Below are 8,600 nucleotides of genomic sequence, written 5' to 3' on the forward strand. Positions count from 1 at the left end.
GGAACCCACGCAAAAATGGGGAGAACATGCAAACTCCACACAGAAAGCCTTCGGCCTGATGGTGTAATTGAACTCAGGACCTTCTTGCTGTGCGGCAGCAGTGCTAACCACCATGCCACCGTGCTGCCATGTGTATTTAAACCCCCACAACCCAATTCTGGCATCACAGACCGGCAGTGTGCACATGTGGCACAATCAATCAATCAATTACAGGCACCCGTGAGCTTAACTTTTTATTTGCATAAAACACACCTGTCCACAGAATCAATCAATCACCACCAGGAGAAAGACCAGAGCTGTCAAAGAAAATCAGGGACAAGTTTGTAGACATGCAAAAATCTGGAATGGGCTACACGACCATCGTCAAGAAACATTGTGAGATGGTGACAATGGTTGGTGCGATTATTCAGAAATGGACAAAATATAAAATGACCATCAATCGCCCTGAGGAGGAGTTTGTTAATGATCTGAAGGTTGGGGGGACCACAGTCAACGAGATCACCGTTGGTAACACACTATGCTGAAATGGACTGAAATCTCGCAAGGTCCCCCTGCTCAAAAAGGCACATGCACAGGCCCATCTCAAGATTGCCAGGAGACATCTAAATTATTCAGAGAAGGCTCGGGAGAAAGTGTTGATGTCAGATGAAACCAAAATTGAGCTCCTTGGCAACAACTTAGCCTGCTGTGTTTGGAGAAAGAGTATGACCCCAAACACGATCCCCACAGTCAAGTATGGAGGTGGAAACATTATGCTTTGGGGATGGTTTTCTGCTAGGGGAATATCACAACTTTACCACATTAAGGGGGCCAACTGACGGGGCCATGTACCAGTCTGCAGACCTCAGTCTTGTAGAAAATCTGTAGAGGGAACTGAAGCTTTGAGCTGCCAGATAGCAGCCAATAAACAGAAGAAAGAGTTTCTGTAAAAAGGAGTGGACCAAAAAGAAAAAGAACATATCAGTTTGCACCGGGGTTGTTTCTCCAGTTTATCAGCTCCTTGGGGGATTTGGATTCTCACTGCACACAACATCACCACTGGACAAATGCCTAAAGAACATCCTATTGATAGAAATATTGACTTTGTGTAAATGTTTCAAGAATTAAATTAAGTTTGAGCCCAGATGATGTGAAGCCTCACTGTTGCAAACCTTTTCACTTTTTTTATTTCATAACACGACATCATCACTCCCAAGGCTGGAGAAGTAACCTCTGTCCTTAAAGCGGTCACGATTATTTTGGCAATTCTACAATTGAAACAGCCACAACAAATTTTCTCAGGTTGATTTTTGGCTGTTTGCAATGTTTAATTTAAAACCTAATCAAAAATATTTTCTGTACTGTTTTTTGTTGTTGTTTTGTTTTAATTAGTAGTTCAAATACACTAGAGATACCATCTACTTGATCAATTATTTATACAAAACAAAAACTAATTGTAAGCGAATTGGCCCGCTGATACAAGCTTTTCAAACGCGAACATTATCTCAGTGTATCATTAAAGTTTCAAAAATTATATATATATATTGTTCTTCAGCTGCACAGCTTGTGATTTTCCTCTACTAGTGACAATAATGTAAAGCATCTTCAGTCCAGCACTCGCAATGATTCCTATCGTTAGCATTACAAACCTATCTGCTGGAGCAAAAGAGTCATGGTGATTCATAAATGAAGGTGAGGTACATCTGCATCAAACCTGATCATCGTGATTAGTTATGGGAAATAACTGATTTGAATATTAGCTGTTTAAAAATGGGATTTCATATGTTTTTATAAAGATTATTTGTTGATGTCCACAGACTTTAGGATATGATATAATATATGATTATAATAATTCATATGCATTTTGTTGATGGCTGATTGTGATAATTAGGGCTCAGATCTCGCAGTCCTTCCTCTCACACATAACAAGTACCCTCCACATGTTACGTTGTCAAGAACTGGCATTTATGGAAGCCCATGTTCCCACTATCAAAGAATAAATAAAGGCATTCGTGCATGGACATATATACACATAAAATTATTCAAATATAAAAAGACAAGTTAATTATTCATGTTAAGTCATAACTTATGTCAAAATAATACAATAAACAGTGCGAAAAAAGTCAGCAAAGGTGTATGTTAAAACTGTAATTCTGGGCTTTTTTTTCATAATGTTTATATTTTTGCATTTGAGTCTTTTTTTCCAAGGTGTCAGTCAGTCCAGTAAGTGATCAGGATGGATCATTGGTTTGATCAGTGACCTCCTCTCCACCACAACTTAGTGTCCAGCCAATTACAAAGCCAGCCTAGCTTATCAGTTCATCCACTTTGTTGCTCCCAAAGTACATCACAACATAACCGGGGTAAAAGAAAATCTCCAGGATTTTGCTCCACACATTGAAAGCTCTCAGCTGTCTTAGGAAACGGAGCCTGCTCATCCCCCTCTTGTATACTGCCTCTGTGTAGGTCTTCCATCTCAGCCGGGTGTCAGTGTGGATGCCCGGCTACTTGTACTCTTCCACTACATCAGTATCCTGTCCCAGGATGCATGGACCATATAACTGTCCTCTTCCTTCTGAAGCTGATCATCACCATCTCTCTGGTCTTATTCACAGATGGTTTCACCCAGACTGCTATACAAAATCATTCACTTGTGCTTTGCACTCCTCCACCAGAACTTCCAACTGCTGCAGGATGAAGAGGAGACAGCATAGTCCCTGCACTGCAAATCACCAAATCAGACAGAGCACTGCCTTATCTCACATCTTTTAAAATTGCAATTCTCGTAATTTTCACTGAGCAAGCTCTGCTTTAACTAAAATATATATATTAGATTATTTACATTCTATCTCATAATCTTGTTCTAGCAAGTCATGCTCTCTGAATCACAACTGTAACAGCTGGTCAGGAAGAGCAATCACAGCTCGCCCGCTTACAGTCTCCGGGAAACAGAGATTCTTGTGTGTCACTGTGTGATGTGCGCTCACAATGCATGCGGTGTCTCTGGTGCCACTACTCTGAATGGAAGAACTGGAGGTCGAGCGGTGGCACCACTGATATAAAGAGGCCCTTCTCAAGTCAAGAGCCGTCTCCTGTTGCTTGCTGACTTTTCGAGAGATTGTTACCCTTACATCAGATGTGGAGCTGTGCTGCTTCAAATCTCACTGTGACTCATCCTTGTTAGTGAAGAGCTCCTCGGCCGTGGTGTCAGCAGCAGGTTTGGTGCAACGATTGCTCTGAAGTGTTGCTGGTCTGGGTTCATGGTTGGTGTCGGTGGATGAGTGCGGGTCTTTGTTGTAATCTATGATATGGAGGACAGTTAACCTGCAGGATTTTATTCCACAACATGTTTAGTTAGCTTGAAAAATTCAGCAAATTTTGATCATTTTACCTGTAGAAAGACCTTCTGCCCTTACATTTCTTTGTACATAAGATAACCAAAGCTATCACAATTAATTCACATCACTATCTGAGTCAGATTCACTGGACATTCACTGTTTAGCTGTTGATAACTTTCTCAGTCAGAAAATATCAACCTCCTGATAACAAGAAAAATCACAGTCAGTCATGATGACAGTTTGATGCTTTAAATACTTTACTTTTTGCTGCTAAAACATTTAAATATGACCAAAAATGGAAAGTTAATGTTGACAAAAATGCACAGTATTTTTAAATGCAAGGTTTATCCTGCCCTTATCCTCACCCTGAACTTTGCAGCATCTCTCTTACTAGAGCTCAGAGCACTTTAAAGATTATAAAACAGCACAGCTCGCTCAGAGTCAGACTAACTTTCTTTCTGTCACACACATCATTCAAAAGCAGCACTCATGGGCTTATGAAACCGTTTTTTTCCTTGGGAAAATCTCCTTAAAACCCAGTCAGAAAGTAAAGCCCCGAGGGTGTGAGAACTGCGAAAGAGACATCAGATCGGCTGAGAGGACGCACTCTCCTCCCCTACAGCTCAGTGCAGCAGGTGCTAAGCAGGTCGACTCATAAACCGTGAACCTATTTCTTGCGTACTTTGTAGCATTATATTGTGTAAAGTACAAATGCACACATACAACCTAAAATATAATAACTTTTTCTTAAAGTATTATCAGACATGCACTTTTAAGAAGTTTGTTATTTTCTATGCTTGCCATTTTTGTTAAAATATTAAAATGTTTTCATTATTTTTGATTTCCATATGCCTATAAATTAGTGCTGTCACGGTTAATCTTGTTAAAATGACGTTAACACCATAACTGCATTAACGTGGCAAATCTCTGTTAGCGAGTTATGGCAGATCGCCTCGTGCGTGGGGCTGGATGGGGCTGATGCGTTAACGAGCTAACGCGTTGACGCCGTCCAGCCCCATCCTGCCATAACTCGCTAACGGAGATTTGCCGCATTAACGCATTATGGTGTTAACGTCATTTTAATGAGATTAACGCTGACACCACTACTATAAACATAAACCTTCCTCACAAAAAGGACTGTGTAAGAAAAAAGGCTATAACTATGCAAGCACTGATTGGCCACTGTAGTGCTGTAATCTGCAGGTATTCAGCTAAATTTAACTTTAGTTTAGTTTCAGCAGTTAAGTCTTACTGGCATCAACTAAGCTAGATATCTTTAGCTGGGGTTATCTGCTTGTTTTGTTTGTCACCAGCAGTTTTAGCTGCTGTCGGCTGCTGGTGTGCAACAAACTGTAAAATTGTCATCATTAATATCACCCCATTATTATACGAATGAGTATTGGGGCCACATTAAGAATAAGTTGAAACCTAATAAGTTGAAATGAAATTTTGTAAAGTTGTAATTCTGCATCTGTCCATTACCAGCCATGTCATTTTGTACAAATCAACTCTTTTAAGTTTGTTTTTTAACAACAACTATTTTTCAGAGAAAAAAGTTGAAATACATTTTCTAAAAATTATGTTCCGACTTTTTTTTTCTCCAAAATACATTTTCAACTTTAATCTCGAAATTGGAATATATTCTCTTTTTTCTATTTCTGTTGCCCAAATACTTCGTGGTATCATTATGGAAACCATAATTGAACAGAAAAAAAATGCAGAAATCTGCTAAGACTAGTCACAGCAATTTCACCTGCTAGCATTTGTTTGACAAATGAGGGTTTTTTTTAATGTCACAACAGGTATGCTGGACCAACAAGTCCAATAAATGGAGCCCCCACCTCGCAGGTTACTGTATAGGACTTAAAGGATCTGTTGCTAACATCTTGATGCCAGATACCACAGCACGCTTTCAGGGGTGGAGTCCATACCTTGATGGGTCAGGACTATTTTGGCAGCAAAGGGGGGACCAACATAAAATTACCCAGGTGATCATAATGCTGTGACTGACTGGTGTATATAGCATGGCAGTTCAGTCAGGGCCTTGAGTCCAAATAATGATAATTTAGTACAAGATTCTATTAACAAACAGTATTATTTATAAGTAGTAGTAGTCTTATAATAGTAGCAAGTAGCAGTTAGTTTGTTACTGATGATTTACTTATTGTAGTGTGAGAAGTGGCAGCACTGTTTCATTACAAGTGCATTAGGCTTAATTTTAAGTTAAAAAAAAGAAAAATATTCACATGACTTTCTGTTTCTCGACACATTTTCACATGACTCACATGAAGTCATTTTAAAACCTTGAAAACACTCTCTGTCTCTGTCTTTGTGCCTGTTCTGTCACGCTCTGAATAGAACTATGAAGGAGACTTGTTTGATAATCCTTTATGAAGGTCTGGGCTGGCCTATTGTGTCTGGGTGTGTGCTCAGCTGGGACAGCTGTAATGCTGAAACCCAGCAGGGAGAAGCAGGAAGCTGTCTGAGTATTTATATCTCCCTCTTCTCCAACAATACAAAGCTGTGAACGAGCCAAGTCCAGCAGGATTTCGCACTGAGTCACCCCAAAACCATCCCAGCAAAATCTTATCTTTATTATGGTTTTATATTGCTTCTTATTGTACAAGTTAGATGGAACGTCCACATAAATTTGGTGTCTGAATGGAGAGAGCATGGCTGCAAGTAACTCTTATTTTCATGACTCAGTCATTCATTAGTTATTTTTGACAATTATCTTGATTTGTTTAAAACTTGGTGGGACCAGGGGGATGTAAACATGTAATACTGTATATCCACCTGCTTACTCACTCTAATTAATAAATAAACATTTTATTTGGTAGAGTTATTTCATAATCCACAGATCTGAGCAGTTAAAGGTCTTTCTAAATTTGGATATGGTGCCCAAAAATAGTACAGATCAAAACAGAATGATCTGAACATTTGGATTGAGGAGATCCAAACAGGCAAAATATTCACTCTTTTTTATCTCAAAGTCTGTGAGATCAAATGAATGAAATCTTTTATTGATGTGAACAAAGTGATAGTTGATTCAGTGTCATACTGCAGCTTTAAAGTGCCTTTCCTCATGCTGAAAGGTCACCGGTTGGAACTAGCGTGAGTTCATCAGCTCCCTCGACTTCTATCAACGAGTCCTTGAGCGATGCCGCGAACTCCCCCCCCCCCCACCTGCGTTACCAGTGCGTTGCCTTGAACCAGTGCATCATCGGGTGTCTCAAGTGTAAATGCAAAGCGTGCAGACTGTACAGTAAAACCTCTCCCAGGGCTCGTGGTAGCGCCAACGAGCAATTCATCAGACGCAGCCTGCCTCTGCCTGCCTCATGACTTCCTCTCTTTGATGTCAAACCCTGCAGTAATATGCAAAAAAGGTTAGGAAGATGCCGCCAGGCTGGGAGCAATTGCTCCTATGAAGCAAAGAGTGGAGTAGACTGCGTTTCATTTTCAGAGGTCAAAGTCTGCCAGTGAGTTTCATCTTGACACAACAGAACTGTAAATTATATAGTGATACAGCAGCACCGCTGCCTTTCCCTTCATAAAGCTTATCCTTATAAGACAGTTTCTTTCTCTGAAATCAAAGTTTAGTGATGACACACTTTTACTGGTGTATAATTTGTAGCATGAATGTAGATGTAATATGAGAAATATCCATATATAAGCTTGGGGGTCTTATTTATAGAAATATTGATTTATCTAGTACAGTTTAATGTTTTGGAGCAGCAATTTCATACACCAGTTTTATTACAGTTCTAATATTTCCTTCTGCTGGAATTAGTCCAGCAAGAGTGGACATTTACTGAGGTCACAACCTATAGACTGTATATAAAGATGGACAAAATAGCAAGTCTCTGAAAGAATATGCATCGCTACCATTCAGCCTTTCTGCCAGTTCCTTCCAGTAGTCACTTATTGTATTGTAGCTTAGTGAAAAAAACTGCAGTGTTTCCCTAGCACAGGGGTCAGGAACCTTTAACGCCCAAAGAGCCACTTGGACCCGGTTTCCAAGCAAAAGTAAACACTGAGAGCCGCAAATACTTTTTGACATCTAAAATGAAGATAACACTGTATATATTGTTGGTTTTTTACCTTTATGCTTTGTGTGAACAACTAAGGTGTGTTGCTTATGAAATCCATGAAGTGCTACAGAGAAAATTACATTTTATTTATGTAATTAACACATTTTGAACTCTTAAAGAAATATAACAAAAGGAAAGCTGAACTAAAATGATCCATGTAGCAAACAAAAACAGTTGTGAGCCGCCACCCTTATATCACCATCGGGCTTTTGGAGCCTTGACCTGACTTTTAAAAAACAACTGAAAAAAAAGCACTATGCTGCTGAAAAGAAAGAAAAATAGATGTTTGCAAAATTCTGCCTAAATATGTATTTTACCTGGTTAATGTGTGTGACGGGGCGTGGTCTGCAGTGCCGCTGTACGGGAGTTGGACGCAGCTGAGCGGCACCCGCAATCACGCCTCGCCGCCTTTACATCTGTGCTCTCTTTGCTGTTGTGTTGTCGGGCTGTGAGCTGCAAAGCTACAGCCGGCTGTATGCGTACAGCAACCGTGTGAAAAGTGGTCAGTAAAGAGATGCTGAAAAGCATGTTCATGCAAACATCGTCGGGTCTGCCGTGATATGTTTACAATGGGACTTCTGCTCCTGAACCTCTGCGCACAGCGTCTGCAAATCGGGGATGTACGAAGTCACTTTCATCTTTACGCAGGACTGTAAGCTGTCGTCTGTGAGGCGTGAGCGGTGTTTGTTTTTAACATAGTTCACAGTGGAGAACAGCTGCTGACATAATGTGGATCCAAAGATCCATAATTGGCCTCTCTGGGGTTGAAAGTCTCGATAAATGCACGCCGTTTCGTACACCGGCTTCCACGAGTGTGACGCTTATTTTGAGCGATGAAAAATAATGAAATATAAAAATAAAATATAATTTTATTTTTATATTTCAATATCACAATAATCTTCCAATTTAGAACTACAAGATAAAAAAGAACTAACATAAATAAAATACACTTCATCTAAATACTTCTAATTTATTTTCCCAAACCACGCGGAGCCGCAGTAGAAGGACTAAAGAGCCGCATGCGGCTCCAGAGCCACAGGTTACCGACCCCTGCCCTAGCATATCCAGCCTCACAGAAATGTTATTGCTGGCCTTCACTTATTTAAGCACAGGGGTAAATGGTGGCTTATCTGCTTATCTGTGGCAAGGCACAGATGGTCAATGTGGAAAAAACTGGCTGCTTACACAGTGC

The sequence above is a fragment of the Rhamphochromis sp. 'chilingali' genome, assembly GCF_963969265.1.
Source record: "Rhamphochromis sp. 'chilingali' genome assembly, chromosome: 21".
Classification (NCBI taxonomy): Eukaryota; Metazoa; Chordata; class Actinopteri; order Cichliformes; family Cichlidae; genus Rhamphochromis; species Rhamphochromis sp. 'chilingali'.